We start from the raw sequence: 23,439 nt of genomic DNA on the forward strand, positions 1-23,439 counted from the left end.
ATGGATGAATGGTTAAACAGACTGTGATACATCTATATCACGGAATACTACTCAGTGAGAAAAAGGAACAAATTATCAATACATGCAACAACTTGGATGCATCTCCAGGGAATTATTTTGAGTGAAAAAAGCCAATCGCACATATGAGTGAAATCATATGGTATTCGTCTTTCTCAGTCTGACTTACTTGGCTTAGCATAGAGAGATATGAAGAACAGATTGGTGGTTACTGGAGCAGAAGAGAAATGGGAGGAAAGCAAAAGGGGTAAAGGGGGACATTTTTATGATGATGGATGGAAAATAGACTTTTGGTGGCGAACATGATGTAGTGTGCATAGCAAAGTCAAAATACAATGAGGTACACCTGAAATTTACATAATGTTATAAACCAATGTTACCCCCCCAAAACAAAGCCATTAACAAAAGGTTGACTACTGTATGATTCCATTTATTACATTCTTGCAATGACAACATATAGAAATAGACAATAGATTAGTGGTTGCCAGGGGTCAGGGATGGGGGATTGGAGGTGAAGTGGGTGTGGCCCAAAATAGAGCAACATATCTGTTAATTCCAAGATCTGTGGTATTTCTGTGTCTGTTGCTACTGACTCATCTTTCTCCTGGTTAAGTGCCACATTTTCCTAGTTCTTCATATGTCTTCAAATATATTATTATATATTCGATTGTAGATTCTATGTTGTTATATAAGTCTGAATTTTGTTGCCTTCCTTTAAAGACTGTTATGCTTTGTTCTGGCAGGCACTTAATTTATTGACAAATCAGCTTTATCCTCTCAACGCTTGGTTTTAAGCTTTTTTATGATGGATCTAGAGTGGCCTTCTTCTAGAGCCAGAGTAGTCTTACTCTTGAGTCATAGCTTTTCCGGGATCTCAGTTGAATGCCCAGGGTGTTTATGAGGTCTCTCCACTTTAGGTCATTATAACCCCATCTTCCTGCACTGTGCAACCTCTAAGATTCTTTCCAGTTCACAGTTATCCAAAAGCTATTCTCTGCCTAATCTCACTGAACCTTGATCTGTGCATACACAGCTTTCCATTCACCTCAAAACTCAAGGGGATCCTTGTGCAGATTTCTGAAGTCACGTTATCTGTGCATCTGCCTTCTCCTCAGTAATCTGATCGATAACTTCCAGCTACATCAGCGGCCCCAAACTCTAATCTGTCTTGCCTCTCTCCAGTGAAGCCACTTCTTTAAAAAGGAATAAAAACTTTTTTTTTAATTGGGCTCAACTTCTTTTTTAACTGGGCTCCACTTTGCTGTGCTGAGGTTTAGCTAGGGGTCATGGGCAGAAAGCTGGAGTGAAATCTGGTGTTTTCCTTATCTCAAGCATCACAGCCCTGTGTTCTCTGTGGTCCAATGTCTGAAAAGAGTTTCTTCGTACATTTTGTCCAGTTTTACATTCTTCACAGCAAAAAGGTTAAGTCCAATAACCACTTCTCCCTAATGGCTGGTACTGCGTCCACACTTAAACATGATGCTTTATTTCATCTTCATAGTAACTCCATGAAATAAATACTCTTCAACCATATTCTGGCTAGGAAGACCAAGCTGAGATAAATTCAGCTCTTTCTGTTATCCTTTAAGCCCCTCAAGGGTAGAAGGAAATTTTATTCACTCTGTTGTTCATTGCATTTGACTCAGTCCTTTGTATACAACAGATGCTCAATAAATAAATAAAACTTTTGGTAGGTACTATTTTCAATGTGATACACATGAAAAACCTTAATCTCAGAGAAGACAAATTGGGGGAAAAGTAAGAAAGTAATATCGGTTAAGTGCTGGGATTTGCAAACTACAGATCACAGACTGAAACTGGCCCACTTGTCTTTTTTAAACAAAGTTTTATTGGAACTCAGCCATGATCCTTCCTTTGCATATCGTCTCCAGCTGCTTTCATGTTATCACGGCCAACTTGAGTCGATAGGCCTGCAAAGCCTAAAATATTTACTATCTGGCCCTTGACAGAAGTTTGCCAACCCCTGGTTTAATGCATGTTATATACCAGGCAATATGCTCGGCACTGTTACATACTTTTCACCTCATTCAATTTCACAGCTATGTTGTGAAATAATAAATAATCCCATTATCCAGATGTGAACTCTGAGACCTAGAAAGCTAACTTGTCCCAGGTTCTGTGGCTCATAAGTCGCAGAGCAGAAATTTGAATTCTGATTTGTCAGAGTTTGACAAATGCTCTTTTTGCTTCTAAAAGTCAGAGAACCTGGAAAAGAAAGGAAAGGCCCTTTTTAGTGATTTGCACATTATCACATATGGGCAAGTGGAAGTAAAGTTAAAGTAAGCTAAAGAGCTGGCTTATACCCTATAATAAGAATAATTTATACCATTACTATTATAAGGAACTTTTTATACGTTGACCCTGTGCTGATTAAGAATTATATGTGTGTGGTGTGTGATACATTATAAATATATGTATATATACACACATACATACATAACATACATACATACATAGTTATATACTCACCTATATACATATATACATGCACCTATATACACATATGTATGCATATATATATAATTTTATTTACTTCTTACAGACATTCTATGAAAATATTTTCATAGGTATAGAAAGAAATGCTTAGAAAGATTATAATGCAAAATAGTAAGTAATAAATTAAGGATTCAACCTGGCTTTCCTAACTTACTAACTCTCTGTCTGTACCTTCTTTCCATTCTTTCTCAGCTCTCTCCCTTGTGTTTCTGTGACCTCGGTCGCCATCCCATTGCGTGAGGCAGGATAACGTTGTGGGGTCTTTCATAGTCACACAAATGCACCAAGAACCCACCTGCCAGCAGCTCTTCTGGACATCCTGGGCAAGCTTCTGACTCTCACTCCCAGCCCTGTCAAGTTGTGATATGTTTCTTTCCTCTCTTTTTCAAAGTGCTTTAAGCTCAGAGCCATCATCATTTAATTTTAAATTATCTTCTGATTTCCTACGTGGGCTGAGAATGAGAGTAGTCTGGGGAAAAAATGGTAGTGACAATAAACGAGAAGGGAAGCATTTGTGAAAATCCTTTTCTTCTTTTCAAAAAGAGCTGTAAGAGTATTTTTTATCAACACAACACCTTCCTTCAGCCGTAACAGAGTTAGAGAAATTGTTGGTGCAATAAATTGAGAGTTCGGGAGGTGACTCTATTGACCCAGTCTTTTCAACGGGATTGGTATTATAGGTTTCCTGCCTAGAAACCAGTGCAGGAACATTTCTAAAGCAATTCATCTTTGCCAGTAGCCCTTTCCTCCCTCCTTATGCCCCTTCCCCTTCCCAAGGTGTTCCTAAGTTCTTCAATTTCCTGGTGTCTTCAGTGCATGTTCTTCTTCCAAACCTCAGCAACTTCCCGTGGTGGCCAAGATCAAATAGCTCAGGGGGCAGAGTTAGGGACATAACTTCCCATTTTCCCAACTGGGTTTTCTGGTAACTGGTTCAAAAGAGAGTTCTCTCACAATAGGCAGACCAATAGATGTCATACAGACACAGAGAATGTCAAATCTGTAGGACAACTAAGAGTCTGATGAAATCTAGGATGCCATTTCTATAGACTATTTTGTGGAGGATTTTTGTTCATATAAAAATAAAGAGATACAGGTCGCAGTTATCCCTCATGGCTGCTCTGAGTAGGTTGCTTATTTTTAGAAATGTTCCAAAGGTGAGAAATGGCAGTCGAGTAAGCGTGTAAAACCTGAATGCAAATGTGACATCTTCTATAGCCAGCCAGAAAACTCCCAGGGTTTGAGGATTGTGCAGTGGTTTCTCCAATAATAGACACTGCATTAATATTCTATCCTGGAGGGAACAGGAGAGGGCCTGACAGCTTAGGGGAGACCAACGAGTCAAAACATCACGGCAAAGGGAAGTGAACCACTAAGTGGGACAATAATCCCACAGGGCCCTAGGAAGCTGGCCACCATTTCAGCTACATCTTCGCCGAAAGTTTTTAATTGAGTCTATTGAGGATTTCCTTTTTTCCTTGTGGGGATATATCCTTGCTTTTATAATAACAGTTAACAAGGAAAATTGGGTTCATTTGAGAACCAACAGCTGGAACACATCTGTTCCATAGGCAAAAGCTAATTGCTTTTCCATTTTAAGTCATGCATTTCTGTCATGCCCCTTGGATTACACCTATCTTGAACCAGCTCACTTTCTTCCAGCTTGTCCATTTCCATAAGCGTCATCTTTCCTGGCATCCAAACCTTAACTCTGCCTCCCCTTTCTCTTTCATTTGCCCAAATGAAGCCCAGTGGTGGACACTGGCCTTACAGACAGACTTAGTAGCTGATCAGTTACCTGGAGAAGTAGCAACCGTAGAGAAAGGACTACAACAGCATCAGGTAAGAGTCGCTTGTCCTTCTCCATTTCCCTGCTCCCCGCCTCAATGCCTGTGAAAAAGAGGTGGGAAAAAAGATGAAATGAGTTGACCATGCTCTTCTTCTCTAAAGGTCAGTTGGGCTTAGGTTGTTGGGTCTGAGCTGAAAAGAAGGAAAGAAATGAGACTGGAATTTTAGACTTACAAGGGCTGGTCTTTGCCCTAACTTGAAAGGCCTAAACAGCAATGGAGGGGCTGGTTCTGGTGGCATAGCAGTTAAGTTTGCACACTCCACTTCAGCAGCCCAGGGCTCGCCAGTTTGGATCCCAGGCACAGACCTATGCACCGCTTATCAAGCCACGCTGTGGCAGGTGTCCCACATATAAAATAGAGGGAGATGGGCACGGATGTTAGCTCAGAGCCAATCTTCCTCATCTGAAAGAGGAAGATTGGCAGCAGATGTTAGCTCAGGGCTAATCAAAAAAAAAAAAAAAAAAGCTATGGAATCGTCTTAAAATGTTAATAGAGGACAAAAATGGAGTAAATTGGAAGATCATGTTTAAGATGGTGACTGAAAAAGAATAAAGCCTTTTTGGTTTGTACTGCACTAAATTCAGACTGATAAACAGATTATACTGTTTTTGTAACTTACTTTACGTAGCCAAGAAGCAGCCTAGGCTAGCGCAGAAAACATATCCTTTGGAATCGCATAAGTCTGCCTTCAAATCTCTGTCACTTAATACCTGAGTGAACTGGATTACTTCACATCTCTTGAGTCTGTTTTCACATCTATAAAATGAGAACATCATCCACCTACTGCACCATCATCGGGAGAATTACTTGAGACAAAGCATAGAGAGTGACGAGCACAATAGTGGACACAATAAGCATTCAACACATCACTCTATTATTACCACATTTGATTACCTATAATGTCTGTGCTCTCATTTCCATCAATCCAAATGCTATGATTCATCTTCAGGTTCCACCTCTTTATCCATCCCTAACTATCGTATTTGAGAATTTTATTCAAGTATTTGAAAGTGATTGTCAGGAAAAAGAAAGGGTGGACATTCTGTACAGCTCCCACAGGGCAATCTTAGAAATAAAAAGAAACAGATTTTGCTTCAGTAACTGAAATTGCTTTCCAACAATTTAAGCTAATCAATAATAGATTAGAAATAGTGAACTCCTCATCTCCACAAATAGAGACGCTGCTGAATGCTGCCACATAACAGCACATATAAGTTTTGGTATCTGATAGATTGAGGTTCAAATGCTGGTTCTGCCACTTACTAGGGGCAAGACCTCAGCCAAGTGGTGTGACCTCTCTGAGTCTGTTCCCTTAAGGAAAATCAGTCTTAATAATACCTACCAGGTCAGGGTTGTTCCGAAGATTAAAGGTTATAAGAAACTACCCCCAACCACCACCAACAGAACAAGACAACACTGCCTTGGCTTCCCTGGGCACCAAGGTAACAGAGATAAGGATGGAGGCCTCATGGGCTCAGAAAGCCTTAGGAAAATGTAGGGCATCACAATGCCTGCCAGCATCACAGAAGCTGGTGAGAGAACAGCCAAAGCCCAGTTCAGAGAAGGCTATTTTGACACAGGTTTTTAAAGAAAACAAGCCCTTCTACCAATTGCAACACTCACATGCTATCCTCCCAGGAGGAGCCGTCGCTACCATAACATCCCCATCCAATGACTGGAGAGCAGAGGTACCTTTCACCTGGGATGAGAAGACAGTACGCAACGGGACGGTGCTTCCCGTCCAGAAGAGTTGGTCTTTTATTCTTCCGGGCTTTAGGTGTCTTTTCATATAGCGTAACCCTTTAGACGTTACAAAAATGTCCAGGTAGATTCAGATGCCATGGACCAATTATTTGGAATGACAGTGTTCTCTAAACATCTATTAGCAATATGTAAAAGTGATGACCAATATGACCAAAATTCTAGACATTTTTTCCAGCTTTATTGAGTAATAATTGGCATATAACACTGTGAAAGTTTAAGGCACAATGGGTTGATTTGATGCACTTCTATATTGCAAAATAATTACCATGATAGCGTGAGCTAACACTGGCATCATGCCACCTAACCACCACTTATTTTTTGTGGTGAGAACATTTAAGATCTACTCTCTTAACAACTTTCAATTATATAATACAGTATTATTAACTATAATCCCTATGCTGTAGGTTAGATCCCAGAATTGATTCATCTTCTAACTGGAACTTTATACTATTTGACCAAAATTTCCCCTTTTCCCTAACCCCAACACCCTGGTAACCACCACTCTACTCTCTGTTCCTATGAGTTCAGCATTTTTAGATTCCACATATAGGTTATATCACAGAGTATTTGTCTTTCTCTATCTCTTATTTTGCTTAGCATAATGCTCTCAAAGTCTATCCATGCTGTGCCAAATGGCAGAATGTCCTTCTTTCTTATGGGTGAATAATATTCCATTGTATGTGTACACCACGTCTTTTTTATCCATTCATCCATTGATAGACATTGAGGTTGTTTCCATATTTTGGCTATTGTGAATAATGCTGCAATGAACATGGGAGTGTAGATATCTCTTCAAACTTCTGTTTCATTTCCTTTGAATATATATCCAGAAGTGGGATTACAGGGTCATATTGTAGTTCTACGTTTAATCTTTTGAGGAATATCAATAATGTTTTCCATAGTGACTGTACCAATTTACATTCCCACCAACAGTGCAAAAGGGTTCCCTTTTCTCCACATCCCCTGGCTAATATTTGTTCTTTCTTATCTTTTTGATGATATCCATTCTAACAGGTGTGAAATGATATCTCACTGTAGTTTTGATTTGCATTTCCCTGGTGATTAGTGATGTTGAGCACCTTTTCATGTACCTGTTGACCATTTGTACATCTTCCTTGGAAAAATGTCAATTCAGTTTGTCTGCTCATTTTTAAATTGGATTGTTTGTTTGCTATTGACTTGTATGAATACTTTTTATATATTTTGGATATTAACCCTTATTAGATATATGATTTGCAAATATTTTCTCCCATTCTGTAGGTTGCCTTTTCATTTTGTTGATGGCTTCCTTTGCTGTCCAGAAGCTTTTTAATTTGATGTAGTCCCATTTATTTATTTGCCTTGTGTTGCCTTCGCTTTGGTGTCAAATTCAAAAAATTATTGTCAAGACTAATGTCAAGGAGCTTACCCCCTATGTTTTTTCTAGGAGTTTTACAGTTTCAGGTCTTACGTTCAACTCTTTACTTCATTTTGAGTTGATTTTTGCTTATAGTGTAAGGTAGTAATCCAGTTTTATTCTTTTGCAGGTGGATATCCAGTTTGCCCAGCACCATTTATCGAAGAGACTATCCTTTCTCCATTGTATATTTCTGGCTCCTTTGTCATAAATTAATTGACATATATGCATAAGTTTATTTCTGGGCCAGTATCATACTGTTTTGATTACTATAGCTTTGTAAGGTAGTTTGAAATCAAGAAGTGTGATGCCTCCAGCTTTGTTCTTCTTTCTCAAGATTGTTTTGGCTATTCAGGGTCTCTTGTGGTTCCCTACAAATTTTAGGATTGTTTATCCTATTTCTGTGAAAACTGCCATTGGAATTTTGATAGGGATGGCATGGAATCTGTAGATCACTTTGGCTAATATGGACATTTTAACAATATTAATTCTTCTGATCAATTAGCATGGAATATCTTTCCATTAATTTGTGTATTATTTCAATTTCTTTCATCAATGTCATAGTTTTCAGTGTATAGACTGTTCACGTCCTTGGTTAAATTTATTCCTAAGTATTTTATTCTTTTTGATGCTATTATAAATGGAATTTTTTAACATTTCTGTGATGGTTCATTGTTAGTGTATAGAAATGCAACTAATTTTTGTATATTGATTTTGTATCTTGAAACGTTACTGAATTTGTTTATTCTAACAGTTTTTTGGTGGACTCTTTAGAGTTTTCTACATATAATATTATGTCTGCAAAAAAGGACAGTTTTACTTCTTCCTTTCTGATTTAGATGGCTTTTATTTCTTTTTCTTGCCTAATTGCTCTGGCCAGGACTTCCATTACCATGTTGAATAAAAGTGGTGAGAGTGGGCATCCTTATCTTGTTCCTGATCTTGGAGGAAAAGCTTTCAACCTTTCACCATTGACTATGATGTTAGCTGTGGGCTTGTGTATATGGCTTTTACTATGTTGATGTACATTCTCTCTATGTTCAGCTTGTTGAGAGTTCAAAATCCTACATATTAATCAGAGACGAAATTGAATCAATATGACACACTACACAAGTTTACCTCCCAATATCTAAAATCCCTTGAAGTGACAGAAAAAAATTTCATAAGAATTCATCCTTCATTTACCTGACAAATATCTATTGCCTCCTACTATGCTCTAGGTGCTACTGTGGTGAATAGGTTCAGCAAGATTCTTGATCTTATGAAGCTTACATTCTAGTCAAGATGGGATGGCAGGGGAAAAAATACAGTAAACAAGCAAACAAATAAATATACACGATAATTACAGATGATGCATACTACGAAAGTAATTAAACAGAATGCTATGATTGAGAGTAATCCTCTTTTAGAGGAGATAGCATGTGAGCCAAGACCTGAATGGCCCAAAGATCCGGACTTGCAAAAGTCTTTGGGATAGAATATTCCTGGTAGAGGAAATAGCAAGTTCAAAGGCCTAGAGTAGATCTGAGCTTGGCCCATCTGAGGAATGGAAGATCAAAGTGCTATCCACAGACCAGGAATTTTGAAGAATGTCTAGAACAGAGGAATCAGAAGGGTTTTGATAGCCAGGGAGACAAGTACAAATTTTCCTAAGACAAACATGAATTCAGGTAATTCCCACATGATACTATCCTTAGTGAGGAAATACGGGATGCCGGACAAAGATCACAGGTAAAACAAAGGGTTAGGTGTGGAGAGAATAGCAGCCAAGGAAGTGCAGAGTTTCCTAGCACATCTCAATTCATTTCATTCAAGTGCCTCACCTTTTAAGTTTCCCTGAATAAATAGCACATTGCACACACTCAAGCCCTTTCCATCTCTCTCTGGGTGAAAGGGAGTCCTATAAAGAGAGATTGTTCTAGACAACCTCTTACATTGCTTCCAGATCCACCATTTCCAGATGTTAGATAATATTATAAAATAATAGAAACTAAAATATCTAAATTTAGGTAAGTTGTTTTCCTGTCATAAACAGAAAAAAATCAAATTTCATATGGAAATAACTGACAGACTGACTTTATTTTAAAATACAAAAATGTTATTTATGAACTTACTGAACAGTCTAAGGGAGAAAATTCCCATTTAGAGATTTCAATTCTAAATATCATTTGTTCCAAAACCTTCTACTGATCTCCCAAGAAAGCAAGATTTAGGGCTCAAAAACTGGGTTTAAGAAAACAGATCAGTTTCTGGGCCTAGTCATGTTGCCAAATACCTGTATGGCTTTGGACAATCCACCTCTTTTAACCTCAGATTCCTCAGCAGAAAATAGCAAAGATAACATATTCTACCAACTCCAAGGTTGACTCTTGGCATGCTAAAAATTAAAAAATTTGAAGATTTACAAAGGCTATGTATTATTGAGGTGGTATATAGCCCTGTCACCCAACCACTCATCAAAAACTTTTTAATTCTTACTACATGAAAAACCCTGAGTTAGACACTACAGTGTCTACAGAACAGTAAACATAGCTCCTGCACTCCTTACAATCGAGAGAAATAAGTAGTCAACTGACTACCAAAATAAGGTTGTGTGGGAACCATCTCTACTTTTCTAGGTGAGAATGATAGCTGTTGTTAAATGTGTTAAGGTATTTTAATTTTTTAAAATTCTGATTTTAAAATATCCCATCCATTTGGGAGAATCTTCTAAGTGAGAAGTTATAAACAGCGTATGGGACATGAGCAGATCTAGGAGAATTAGCCACAGGAAGACTTGCTCATTCCTGGAATTCATGCAGATCAGTAATTTTGGTTCTAAAAATAGCTTGGAGCTAAAAATATCTTTCAGAGTGAGAAGAATTTATCGGCCCATCAAGAAGAGAAAACATGGGAAAAGGAAGATGCCACATTCTTCTATGAGCTTTGTAATGGCGTCAGCTAATATAAATCACGGATTGGTGTGGGAGCAGGAAAAAGAAAAGAATGGCTGCTAGAGTCTTTTCAAAGAACAATCTCCATGAGTCAGAGTGATTGATTATTATGTGTAATGAAAGATAGGAAACGTCAATAATGATGGCATTTTCAAGCCTGCCTAACTGGGGAAATCTTGGTGTTATTGATGAAGGAAAGGAATTTAGCATGCTGAGCCCAGTGTGGATGGAAGGAGAAGGATGAACTCAGTCTGGTGAGTGTTCATTTGAGAGGAAAAAAATGGAACAGCCAAGTGGGAATGTTCGGCAGGAATTAAAGACAACACAGCAGGAGCTTGAGTGAGAGAACAAGGTGGAAAGTTTAGATTCGGGTGTGATTTGTACAGACATTATCTAGGAAGCAGACAGAACATTTGTAGCAGAAGAAAGAGCCCAGCACCCAGGCAGACCTTGCACAAGTGCTCAGAGTTCAGAGTTAGAGGACAGGAAGAAGAAGAAAAGCCCGGGTGGAGAGAAAGATCAATCAAGGAGATAGAATAACTTACCTTGGAAATGGGTAGAAGGTACTAAAAGGTTTCAAGACAAGTGATCCCTATATCCTTGAACTTCTTAGTCAAGAAATGTGTCAGTAAAGGAAAAGCAGTATGATGGCAGCTAGAGCGGACACCAACGTCACACTATGATTTTCTTTCAAGGTGAAGAAGAAACACACAGGTTGGGTTGGAAGTCTATGCAGAGAGGGAGTTTGAAGATGCCAGAGAGAGGGAATAAATATAACAACAGTGTCTCTCAGATGGAATCCAGCTTTGGAAAAAAATAAGGACACAGATTCTTTGAGCAAGAGAGAAGGACAAGAGGTATAAATGAGAAGGTTCAAACATGTTCCAAGAAAGAAGGGAGCCTCTGAAGTTGTTCATTAAAAATAGAGCAGGGAGTCATTTATCAAGTAAGAATGCAGATTTCAGAAGCATTAAGAGATTCTGGAGTAGCTATTGGCAGACATGTGTTAAGTAACCATCCACCAAAGAGGAAAGCACTCGTGGCTAAGTAGTGAGTGCTGAATTTGGGCAGCAACCACAAAGTAAATATTTATTGAATTTCTTCTTTGTGTCAAGCATATGCACTTGAAGAACATAGGGTTCACACCTTCTGCTAGCAATGCTCTGTGACCTAGGCTCAGGGCAGCAAGCCCAGGGAGAGGATCATTTTGAGTGGAAGCGAGGAGAGCACTGAAGAAAGCGCTGGGCAGGCGTCAGAGTACTGAGGCTCTCATAAAATACTATTCTGGGTTCAAATACTTTTTCTTATTTTATACCGACAATACTTACCACCCTCAACATTCCTCAAAAATTGCATCTGGATCTTAAATATCATTCAATTCATTGTTTTTTTAAAAGGGACTGCTATGAGGTGACAGTATGAGGCAGAACAGCTCCACATTTATCGATTTTATGTATTTTGGTCTGTGTAACATGTCTACACTAGTAAGATTTATTTTGGCTGTAACAGAACACCAACCTGAACTAACGTAGGCTAAGGAGGAATTTAATGGATCAAGTAACTAATAACAGGAAGAGCAAGACGGGTGGGGCCTCTGGGATGAAGGAAGCCAAGGATACCACTGAGGTGTTTTCTCTCTCTCTCTCCATACTCTTTCTATCCAGGTGTAAGCTGTGCTTTCTCCCATTGCAGAATGACTTCTTCCTCCTAGGGAACATGGCCCCAGTCAGTTGCAAAGTCTCTTATAGCAACTCTCTCTCTGATCCCAAGGTCACGAATATTGAAAGAGTACCTGGTTGTGATTATTTCCAGGGTTAGGAAATGTGGGCATGAGCACAGGAAGTATGATTGGCCTGAATTGTTCAGGTGTCCAGTCCTGGCCAATCAATGATGGTTGTGAGAAGGAGACCTGGATACATTAGAAGTTGTCAGCTGGAGTAAGGAAGAAGGAAGAGTTCTCAAAAAGGGGGAAGGGAATTAGCATTCTGGAAAGTAAAAGAGTGAATAATTTTTAATAGATATCTTTGTCTTTGATCTTTTTAGCAGTTTTACCATGATTCATTAGGTATGGCTTTCTCTGCACTTATCCAAAATATTCATAAACAGTAGAATGGATAATTAAATTGCAGTCTGTTTACATAGTGGAATATTATACAGCAAGGAAAATGAATGAACTACAGTTATGACAGCATGGATGAAGCTCACAAACATAATGTTGAATAAAAGAAGACTTACACAAAATAATATATATTAAATTTTTCCATTTATTAGAAAGTTAGTCTATGATATTAGAAGTTAGAGGAGCTTCACATTTGACCAGGAGGGAGGGCACCAGCGGGCTGGTAATGTTCTGTTTCTTGATCTGAGTGGTATCACATGGTCATGTTCATCTTGTGATAATTAATTAATTTGTGTGCTTTCTGTAGCATGTTATATTTAAATAAAAAGGCTTTTTTTCTGCAAAAATGCTTTTTAGCAATGGAAGGGGGAAAAAAGAAATTCATCTGAGTTTAGTTTGTAAAAAGGTTACCGCTTTTGAAAATCACTGATATAACTTCATCCCCTATTTCACAAACTAGAAAATAAAAATCCAGATGTATTAAATGTCTGATTCTAGGTCTCAGATATAATTAGTAGCAGAGTCAGAACTGAAGGCTGTTCTCAAATCCCAAACCGAAATCCAGAGCTTTCTACCAATCGCCATAATATATACATAATATACATAAGTAGATGGAAATCTTTCCAGTTCTGGGAAAGATTCATTCATTCATTTATCTGGCATCTATTACAGGGCAGCCATTGAGCTAGGCTCAGGGAGCCCTCAGTTCACCGCCCTGCAGCCCAGTGAATGCTGTAATAGAAACATAAACCCAGTGCTGAGGAACACAAGTAAGGAGCACTCTCTCCTGGGTGGATCAGGGGCACCATTATGGAGGTATATTTATTTGCGGACTAGATATTCCAAGAGTCATATGTTCAGTGGTTATGTGAGTGAACTGCTGCAATACTGCCTGGGTTGAAGCCGTGGCCACATCACTTACCTGCTAGGTGGGTATGACCACACTGTATACCCTTAGGTTAGTCACATGCGCTCTCTGTGCTTCAGTTCCCTCAGCTGTAAAATGGGGACAAATTATGGAAGTTAATATATGTAAAGGCTTGGGAAGGTGGTGGGCAAATACAGTGGGTCCCAAGGGTGAAGGAGGGCTCACTGGGAAAACTCTGACTGAGTGGGGAGGAGTATTTTATCACTGTCATTGTTTAGAATTGCCAACATATGATGGTTAGAAAAAGCAGACTCATTTTTTGGTTTTGTAATTGTTTTTAGTTCTCTATAGACAATGCAACCCCTTACTGCCAGCATCTGAAGCAGATACTTCCGTGCCCTACACTGCACCCTTGACACTACCCACTACCAGATACACAGTAAGTACTCCATAGACATTTGCTAGTATCACTGTTATTATTTAGGTATGGGAGCCCATGTAGGAATTCTCCAGAAGAACTAGGGTGGAGGAGGGTGGGAGGTCTTCCTGACAGAGGAAACAGTGCATGCAAAGGCAAGTAAGTGAAAGATTATGTTCATTTAAACTATCAGTTAATACCCGAGCTGGGAAGAGATCTGGGCTTTCCTGAGGATAGTAGTTCCTACACTGGGAAGGAAAGCGAATCATTGTGAATCTTTTCTTTGATCGGCGCTGTTGAAGGCCACTTGAAATTTCACATGAGATCCTTCTGCCTTCAGTGTACCATTTCCCCACTCCTCGGCATTGTACTTGGTTGCCTTTCTGCTCTAGAGTCAAGGATGGCTTGAAGATATCCACCTTGAGAGCGCAGATCTGCCAACAAGCTATTTCTGTGCAGTGCTTCCTACTGCACCAACATGAGTGCCTCCTTTGATGATAAGAATAATCATCTGCTTTGTCTTCTAAAGGGTTCTTAATGCCAACACTCCATGGTTTTTCTCCGTGAGTGCAATTAAATACAGGGAGGGACAAAGCCCAGTTAAATAATTCATAAAAGCACAACTACAGAAAGAAAATTTTAGTTTGGTTTTTTCCATCAGTCAGTGTCTGAGCTGCTACCAAGGTAAGGGACTCTCTTACACTGAGGACTGTCACCATTGTAGGAGTCCACAGCAGAGAGAGTCGTCATCTTACTTACTTACGTCTTCCCAGGAGGACTGTCAGTTGGCTTGGGCTGCTATAACCAAATACCATAGATGGGGAGGCTTAAAGAACAACTATCAGTTTCTCACGGTTCTGGAGCCTGATGAGGCTCCCCTTAGAGACACTGCCTTCTAGCTCTGTCATCACACGGCAGAGAGAGCGCCAGCTCTGGTGTCCTTCTTCTTATAAGGGTACTAATCCCATCATGAACCAACTAAACCTAAGTACCTCCCAAAGGCCCCACCTCCAGATACCATCGTGGTGGGGACTGGGGCTTCAACATATGAATTTTGAGGGAATACAAACATTCAGTCCATAGCAAGGATGAATGGAGGGACTGTAAGAATGCCAGACACTGGCACATCATGTAAGTGACCTAGCAAGAAAACCAGAAAACAAAAATTTCTATTTCAGTCAAAATTAAAAATAAGCAATAAATTGAATTTACTTTAGAGAGTAAATATCATCTGTAATTGTAACTCCTCTCTGACTCCTCCAAACGGGGGGACTCCCAAACTAGAGAGTGAAACAAAATAACAGATCAAATACACCAAAATCCAGAATTGTTCCCACTGGAGAACACGGATTAGACAGAGGAATTTTTAATCCATGGATTGTTTTATTAAATCGATAAACCTCAGAACACTGTGTAAAATAATCTGGACCAAATAAGATTTATTTTAGAAACAATAAAATCCCATTATAAAGCAGGGAATTTATGATTCTCTAGCCTAGGCCAAATTACATATCCCAGCATAAGCTTAGGAACTGTGGAGACCTCCACCTGCATCCTGGCTTCACCACTCGCCAGTTACGTGGCCTTGGATACGTTATTAACCTCCATGAGCTTCAATTTCTTCGTCTATAAAGTGGGGTTAATAGTACTACCCACCTCATAGAGTTGTTGCTAAAATTAAGCGAAGTTTAGACAGAAAGCATTTGGAACAGAGCCTAAAACATAGTAAACATTCTATTTATTTACTAATAATAGCCACTTTTTGTACTTATTAACCATTACCCCAGCACAGGTACATGACCAATGCCATTTGGGAGGCAAGACTCTGGTGAAATCAGAAAAGCAAAGTGTAATTCACCCTGTCAAAATGCCGGGCAAGGGTCTCCTGAACCCCTGTGGTGCCCACTAGACCACATCACCTCATGCTGCCGTCAGATCAGAACCACCAGGCTCTAGGAACTTCAGAGGAAACGGGAAGCTCTCACACACACTAAATGCAACATGGCTGAAACTCAACTTGCTATCTTCTCAGCCCTCTTTTATCCATTTCCCAGGCCCCAGTCTTCCTCCTCCTGCTCCTATTTTCTATGCAAGTCCAGGGGTCAACTTACACGTCACCCTCTTGCCTGAGCCCACCCATCACCTGTAAAACATACATTGGAAATATATCATTTTCAAGCACACTGCTGCTGCGCTGGGTTCAGCCTACATTATTTCTCAGCTGGACTGCTGCACTAGCTCCTTTATGCATCTCTCTGCTTCTACGCTTGCTCCAGGCCAAACGTTCTCTACAAAACCTCCAGGGGAAGCTTTCAAACTTGCAAAACCAATCATGAAACTTCCCTAATAAAATCGACATTTCTTTTAAGCCATGTCCCTTCTCCTCTCTCCACTCTCAATTCCCTCTACTCTCACAGTCCTATTTCACACTCACCATACAGAATCAGGACAGGTTCCCAAATCTCCCACATTCTCTCCTAACTCTGTGCCTTGGGCACATGCTCTTTCTTCTGCTTGGGACTCCTCCAGCAGTTTTTCTATGCAGAAATCCCCAGCTCACCCTACAAGGCCCAGTTCAAGTGCTGCCGCCTCTCTGGAGCCTTCCCTAACTTTTGCAGGATAACCCAGGTGCTCTGTCTTCCACACATTTATGGCATTGTGCATAGCTCCATAACGAATGTTTTCACTGTTTTGTAATGGTTTGTTTGCAGGAATATCCTCCAACACTGAGCTTGTGTGATACTATGATTTATAAGAAATATACATAATTGTTAATTCAGATGACTGAAATATATTTCTCAGATATAGTTGGTCTTCATCCACAGTTCTTGGTTCACAGTTCCCAAAACCCTTAGAATTTCTTGAGAGATAAGAGCAATAGGAACATGTTTTGTTACAATATTTAGCCTCTTGATCTCAGTTTCTAAAAATGCCTCCGGGCCATAAAAGTGAAATGGGTGTCTTGTCTATGTTAATGAAGGTGACTTTTGGACCAGACCCAAAGTTGGGGGCTGGTGTCAGTGGAACCAACCATCTGACCAGAGGATTGAAACCTTCTGTCCCACCTCTGATTTTGTGACCTTGTTCTGTGTATCTCTTCATGTGGCTGTTGATACAGATCCTTCAATATCCTTTGCAATAAATTGGTAATCAAGTGAGTAAACGGGTTTTCCTGAGTTCTGTGAGCTGATCTAGCAAAATTAATCAAACCCAAGGAGGGGGTCATTGGATCCTCCAGTTTGCAGCCAGTAGGTCAGAAGCACAGATAACCACCTGCACTTGCGGCCGGTGTCTGAGGTGGAGGGCTGTCTTTTGGGCGTGAGCCCTTTACCTGTAGAATCTAATTCTATCTCTGGGTAGATGGTGTCAGAATTGAGCTGAATTCTCAGACACCCTGTTGGTATCTGGGAACTGTCTGTTGGTGTGGGGAAGCCTCCACATATGTTGGAATTGGGTCCAGGAACCCTTTGCAGCCTGGATATTGTAGACCACGATAATAACAATGATAGCAATGAAATAATAATAGTAGTCTTTTCTTCTGTTTCTAAAAATTGCTATTAAGGTTGAGTCTTTGGTAGATTCAGGGTAACTTGCTAAGCCATTTATTACCTTGAACCATATAAAATTGCTCTTTTTATTGGTCGAAATGGTCACTTATTGGTGATTTCACGTACTTCAACCTAAAACATGCATCTTTTTAATTTAATCTTCACAACAACCCCACAAGATAGATATGTGATTATCCCCATTCTACAGGTAAGAAAATTGAGGCTCAGAGGTTTTAAGTAACGTTGCCCAAGGTCACTGGACAAGAAAGTGAAGGAGCCAACCAAGACTCTAATCCCAAACTGCCTGACTCTCAATGCTCTTAACCAGTACTGTATCCTGACTCCCAGGATTATTTACTTAATTGGTTAATCAACTAATGAAGCAAAGACATGGGGGTCCCAGAGATATGATGATGGTCGCCTAACACAAAGATGGAAGTTTGTGTTCTGCAAGTCCAGAGAGGACCAATCCTGATGTTTGTGGGCAAGCTGAAGCAGGTCTGTCAGCAACAAGCGTAGGCTGTTAAATACTGAAATGAGCTAATAAGGAAGGTTATAGAATCTCCTTCAAGGGAAGGATTTCTTCCCCCAATGGAGGATAGATTCTCATCTGTCTGAGCTGGTTTAAATATAATCCTTTGTGAAAGGTCAATAAATTGGGTTCACCAAGTCCTTTCCAGGCTCCTTATGATACTCAGATACACTGGCTTAAGGTGGCTCAGCACATGGCCTGAAAATGGGAGGGTGCTGATCCCCCAGCCAGAAATAATCTCTTCCTCCTTTAAATTCTCTTAGCCCTCTGATTTGACCTTCATTGTGACATATGTAGTGTTTTTTTATGCTGTTCTGCTTTCTGCAAGAGAAAAATGCATCTAAATCATGAAGTGTGTGTGGTTCATCTTGATATCTCCCACTGTACCTAACACAGTGTTTAACGCTGCATTTAAAAAAATCTGATTAAATGGAACTTCTTTCCTCTTCTAAAAGAATCCTGTAGTATCAGCAGAGAAGTCCCCAGTTTCTGTCTAAAATCTATTATCAAAACTGAGCAACTCATACCATGAGAACGAAGTTCCCTTAAGTGTGCTTTTTGCTCCAATCATTATCAGACATAGCATAATTTTTTCTCTCCCTCTCAGCATCATTTTGAAATATGGTCATTTAGATGTTAATTCTTTCCAGGTAAAATGTCTGAAAGAAGAACCAGCATTTCAGTCAATAAGAAAGAGATCTAGCTAGATTACTAGCAGAAAATAACACATCCACACATCTAAGTAAGTGGTCAGCAATTCCCAGTTAAAGTCACTACCACCTCAAAATAATTCTAAGGGAAAAGCTTTTTCCATAATTGTCACTCCATAGAACTATAACTTTTCATGATGATAATGAATAAGTACAATTAAAAATGCTCTAGACTTTTATTCTCAATAAAAATAACAATAACAACTACACTTGTACAGAACATTAAAGTAAAAAATAAACTTTCAAATGATCTGGCTCATTTGATCCCCATAACAATCCTTACCATTTATATCACCACTTTAGAAGATATTTACAGGAAACTTGGATCAGAGAGATGAAGAAAATTGTTATGAGTCACAAAGCTAGGAATAGCAGAGTCTACACTAGAACCCAGCGTTTTTCTCATTCCAAATCTCATGATCTTTCCTCTGTATCATTCTGTCCACATAGCCAATCATAAAAAAAAAAAAAAGGCATTTCTACTGTAGCAGTATAGGAAATCAAGATCCAGAGAAAAATGAACAATGTGCTGGAGGGGACACGTTTTCTCAATTTTGGTAATTGAGCTTGAACATTAATTCCTCACTTCTTGTAAAGAATGTCAATAGCTAAAATTAATTGAGCATTTACATCTTGCCACTGTATTAAATGCTTTCCATGGATCAGCTCATCTAATCCTTATAACAAGTCTAGAAGGTTGGTCCTCTTCCCATTTTATGAATGTAGAAGCTACAGCTTACAGAGATTAAGCTGTAAAACCTTAGCTTTCCAGAGATCACGTGGTTGGGAAAGTTAAGTTTCAGAGCTGTGGTCTGAACGATATCAGCTGAACCCAGAGCCTAGGATCTTAACTATCATACTAATCTGCTATGCCTGTGGTTCTCAAAGTTTGGTCCTTGGCAGGCAGCACTAACATCCCTGGAAACTTACTAGGAATGTAAATTTTCCAGGCACGCCTCATACCTACTTTGGAAGTTGGGCCCAGCAATTGGTTTTAGCAAGCCCTCTAGGTACTTGTAAGGCACGCTACAATCTGAGAACCCCTGTGCAAGACTGAAACAAGCATCAATGGTAACCATTTACAAGGATTCAGTATATTTTCTGTGCTTTCAGGGGATGCAAGAAGGAAGTGAGAGAAATTGGAGACAACTAATAAGGTGGTTGAAAATGAAAACCTTCAGGGGATAGTAAAGCTAAAAAGGGAAGAAATACCCTTAACTAGTGCACGCAGAAGCTGAAAACAGCAATGATGAGCAATTAATCAGGCAATATGTTACACTGTAATCAAGGATCAGAAAATTCCGGAAGGACTAAATGACACAGAGTTTATTACTGCATGGTAAATGATCATTAATAAAATGGGGCTGTTAAAAGAACTAAAGAGATGAATAATCATGGAAGGAAATGTCAGCTGTAGAAGGAATAACTTGTGGTCTTAATCACTCGGAGAAATTGCAAGTCTGGACACAGAATCAAAAGGAAAGAATGGAAATTAGCAGTGCTATGAAAACATGGCACAAACCTGAATGCTTTTTATATAAAATCAAGATAGTTACAAAGACGCCATGCACTGGTTAATGAAAAGTTTGACCTGGCTAACATTTCAACTGCTAAAAATAATGAATTTACCTAATTTTAGTATTCCATTGTTTAGCATTGATCCCCACCTCTAGTATAGAAACAAGAAATTACCTTGTTGGAATTGCTACAATGTAGAGATTACTCAAGTTGGAATTTATCTGGCCCCACTCGTTATTCCTTGCATTTATCTGGCTGATGGCTCTTGCTGATCTGTAACTTTCCTAAACAGCTACCTCTGCACATGAGCACTTCCAAAGACAGGACCAAGAGCAGCTTCCCAGGGCACGTCATTCCGATATCATTCATTATGTCTCTTTAGAGGACTGCTTTTTTAAAGTGTAATGTGGAGGGACTGAAAAGTGCTATCAAGAAGAAATATACCCACAAGTGAGCATAAAAAGGAAAAGGATTTCAACAGAGACACCAAAAGTCATTATACAAAAAAACTGTAGGTTATTCCTTTCATGTGATGGCTCATGATTTGTCTTTTTTTTTTTTTTAATCTCTGTCAGTTGTTTAAGAGGAAGCAAATCAAAGAGAATACAGTGACTGAAGCTGTCAAAGGGAATACTAACCAGTAAAATCCTCTAACTGGACTTTATGAGAATATATCATAATGTCCATGGAGGAAAAGTTATGCTCTTCTCTACCTTAGCATTTTGCAGCAATTTTCCATTCTCATATCAACAAAAATTAGCTAAGTGAGCTAAAATGTACTGACTATTTACTATGTGCCAGGAATCATTCTAAACTTGAAACATACAGTATCTCTTGAAATTTTCATGGCAACTCTATGATGTATGTACTATTGTTGCCCATTTCATATTTTACAGCTAGAGAAATTTTATGGCAGAGTTAATGTTCCAAAGATAGTCTAAAATAATTCTTCCCCTTCCTATATGTACAAGCTGTTCACTCCACTAAGAGGTGGAGCTTACATTCCCCTCCTCTTAAATCTGTGCTGGGTCTAAGACTAATTTGACCAATAGAATGCAGGAGAAGACATACTATGCATACTCTAAACCAGGTATTAAGAAGGCCTGGCAGCTTCTACATCTTGAAATCTAGCCACCCTGTTGTGAAGAAGCCCAAGCAGCATGTGAAGAGGCTCAGATGGACAATAACCAAGACCCCTGGCCAATAGTTTCAAGTGAGCTCCCAGCCAACAGCCAGCAACAACTTGCCAGTTATGAGAGTGAGCCATCTTGGAAGTATATCCTCTAGGCCTAGTTAAAACACTTGAGCTGGTGGCACATGGAAAAGACACAGGCTCCAACAACTCCTATCCATATTGCAAACTCATTGTTATTTTAAGCTGCTAAATTTTCAGGTAGCTTATTACATAGCAATAGATAACTAAAACAGTGAACTACCCAAGATCACACAGTAGGACAGTTCAACCTTAGGTAGGCCATGCCTTTCACGCTCAAATAAATTAACAAGCTGCATATAAGGATGTGCAAAGAAAGGATTCTAATCAGCACCAGAGGCGAATGGAAGATGTGCTTATATGGACAACTTTATTCAACAAATAGTCACTGAGAACCTGTAAGGTGCCAGATAGTGAGCCCAGATGCTATAGATATGAAGTTGAATAGTCAGAGTTCTGAGCTCAAGGAATTCTCCATGCAAGGCCACTAAGACAAAATTTCAATACCATAAGAAATGATCAAATTGATGCAAAATAATGGATAATATAGATGCTTGGGATCACTTGGGGACCTGACTCTTCATTTTTTGCATCCACCCAAAGGCAAGGAATTACAGGGTAAGATTTGGAGTAAGCTTGGAGTGGGTGGGTATAGGAGAAAAAAGCAAGCAAACTTTCATGGTAGATCAACAACGACAACACAAACTAAATAAATGAGTGTGTGTGTGTGTGTGTGTGCGTGTGTGTAGGAAAGGTAGGCAAAATATGAGAAACGGATATTAGGAGAGGGAAAAGTCCAGTCATTTCAATTTGTCTTTGTGTGCACATGCACGCCGGCACACACACACAGACATAGCACTCTTATGTAACAGTCCATGGTCCAATGGACCATACAAGGTCCACGGAAATATTATGACCAAATTGAATGTCAGAGAGTTCTTTAAAAATTGTTACAGGGACTTCTAGTTCCAACATGGAGTAGCCTCATTTCTCCCTCTTACAGTGGCAGAGGTCTTCCCTCTTACAACGAAGAATTCATAAACATAACAGCACAAGCAAGCTGACTAAAACTCTGAAAGGTGGGAAGAAGATAGACTGCCTAGGAATTTTAGGACTTGAGCAACGACATAGCAGTGAGTTCCTCCCCACCAGCACCCCCTTATATATCCCAGATGTGGCACTGCAGAAGCCTCTAACTGGAAAACACCAACATGCACAGACCAAAAAGAAGACCCTAAGAAAAGCCTATTCCTCCTAGCCAAAAGACTAGGAAGAGGGAGGCCCTTCAACAGAAAACCATTTTGGCAATACTACCTTATCCCAGGCAAATGGCACTCCGTCCACTCAATAGTTTCCGAGGGGCTGAGTAGGGAGCTGATCTTCCGCCCCACTCTCCATCCCACCCACCCCCACCCCCAACAGAAGCAATTGGTAACACAGTTTCCCCCGCCCAGGATGGTGTCAGTGAGGTCCAGTGGCAAGCAGAGCCTCCCACACCTACTGGGTAGCAATGAGACTACACAAACTGTGAGTCACATCTAGTCCCCCCATCCCTGTGTCATTGGATCCCAGTGGGGAGTTGAACCTCTGTGCCCACCTGGCATCAATGAGGTGGAAAGAGGAGGCATGAGGCCGAATTAGTTGGCACTCATCTCCCCTTTCCCTCCCTTGATGTCAAGGATCGCCAGCAGGTTGCTTCTGCCCCAACCTGCAGCAACAAAGCAGGTGAGTCAGCCCTCTGCTTCCCCACTCTTGTATTCCCCCTGGTGTCAGCAGGACACAGTCTCGAGATGCCATCTTACTCGGAGGCAATGAGGCAATACAAGCTGATGCCCCGCTTTCTCAGAGAAGATGTCATAGGACTAAGTAGGGAGCTAACTTCTACTGCATCCACATACAAGAAGCAGTGTGGGCCAGCTCTCCACTTCTGGTATTGGCAGAGCACATCAGGAAACCAGACATATCCACTCATCCAGCCCTCAAGCTACACTTCAATAAAGGGAATATCTACTAATAAAAAAGATTAAATAGGACCCAG

General features: G+C 39.9%; 2 long non-coding RNA genes across 2 annotated transcripts; one reads left to right on the forward strand and one right to left on the reverse strand.

The window, feature by feature from the left end:
• Positions 1–433: 433 nt before the first annotated feature.
• LOC139078532 (uncharacterized) lies at positions 434–5,878 on the reverse strand. Its single transcript, XR_011531533.1, has 4 exons — positions 5,725–5,878; positions 4,331–4,422; positions 2,831–3,004; positions 434–2,244 (listed from the first exon to the last, which is right to left on the reverse strand). It is a non-coding gene; the product is annotated as an uncharacterized lncRNA (long non-coding RNA).
• Positions 5,879–5,950: 72 nt separating this feature from the next.
• Positions 5,951–21,964, forward strand: LOC139078533 (uncharacterized). The gene is made up of 4 exons (XR_011531534.1): positions 5,951–6,070; positions 13,267–13,364; positions 13,804–13,901; positions 19,784–21,964. It is a non-coding gene; the product is annotated as an uncharacterized lncRNA (long non-coding RNA).
• Positions 21,965–23,439: the final 1,475 nt, after the last annotated feature.

This window comes from Equus przewalskii, chromosome 22 (assembly GCF_037783145.1).
Source record: "Equus przewalskii isolate Varuska chromosome 22, EquPr2, whole genome shotgun sequence".
Taxonomy (NCBI): domain Eukaryota; kingdom Metazoa; phylum Chordata; class Mammalia; order Perissodactyla; family Equidae; genus Equus; species Equus przewalskii.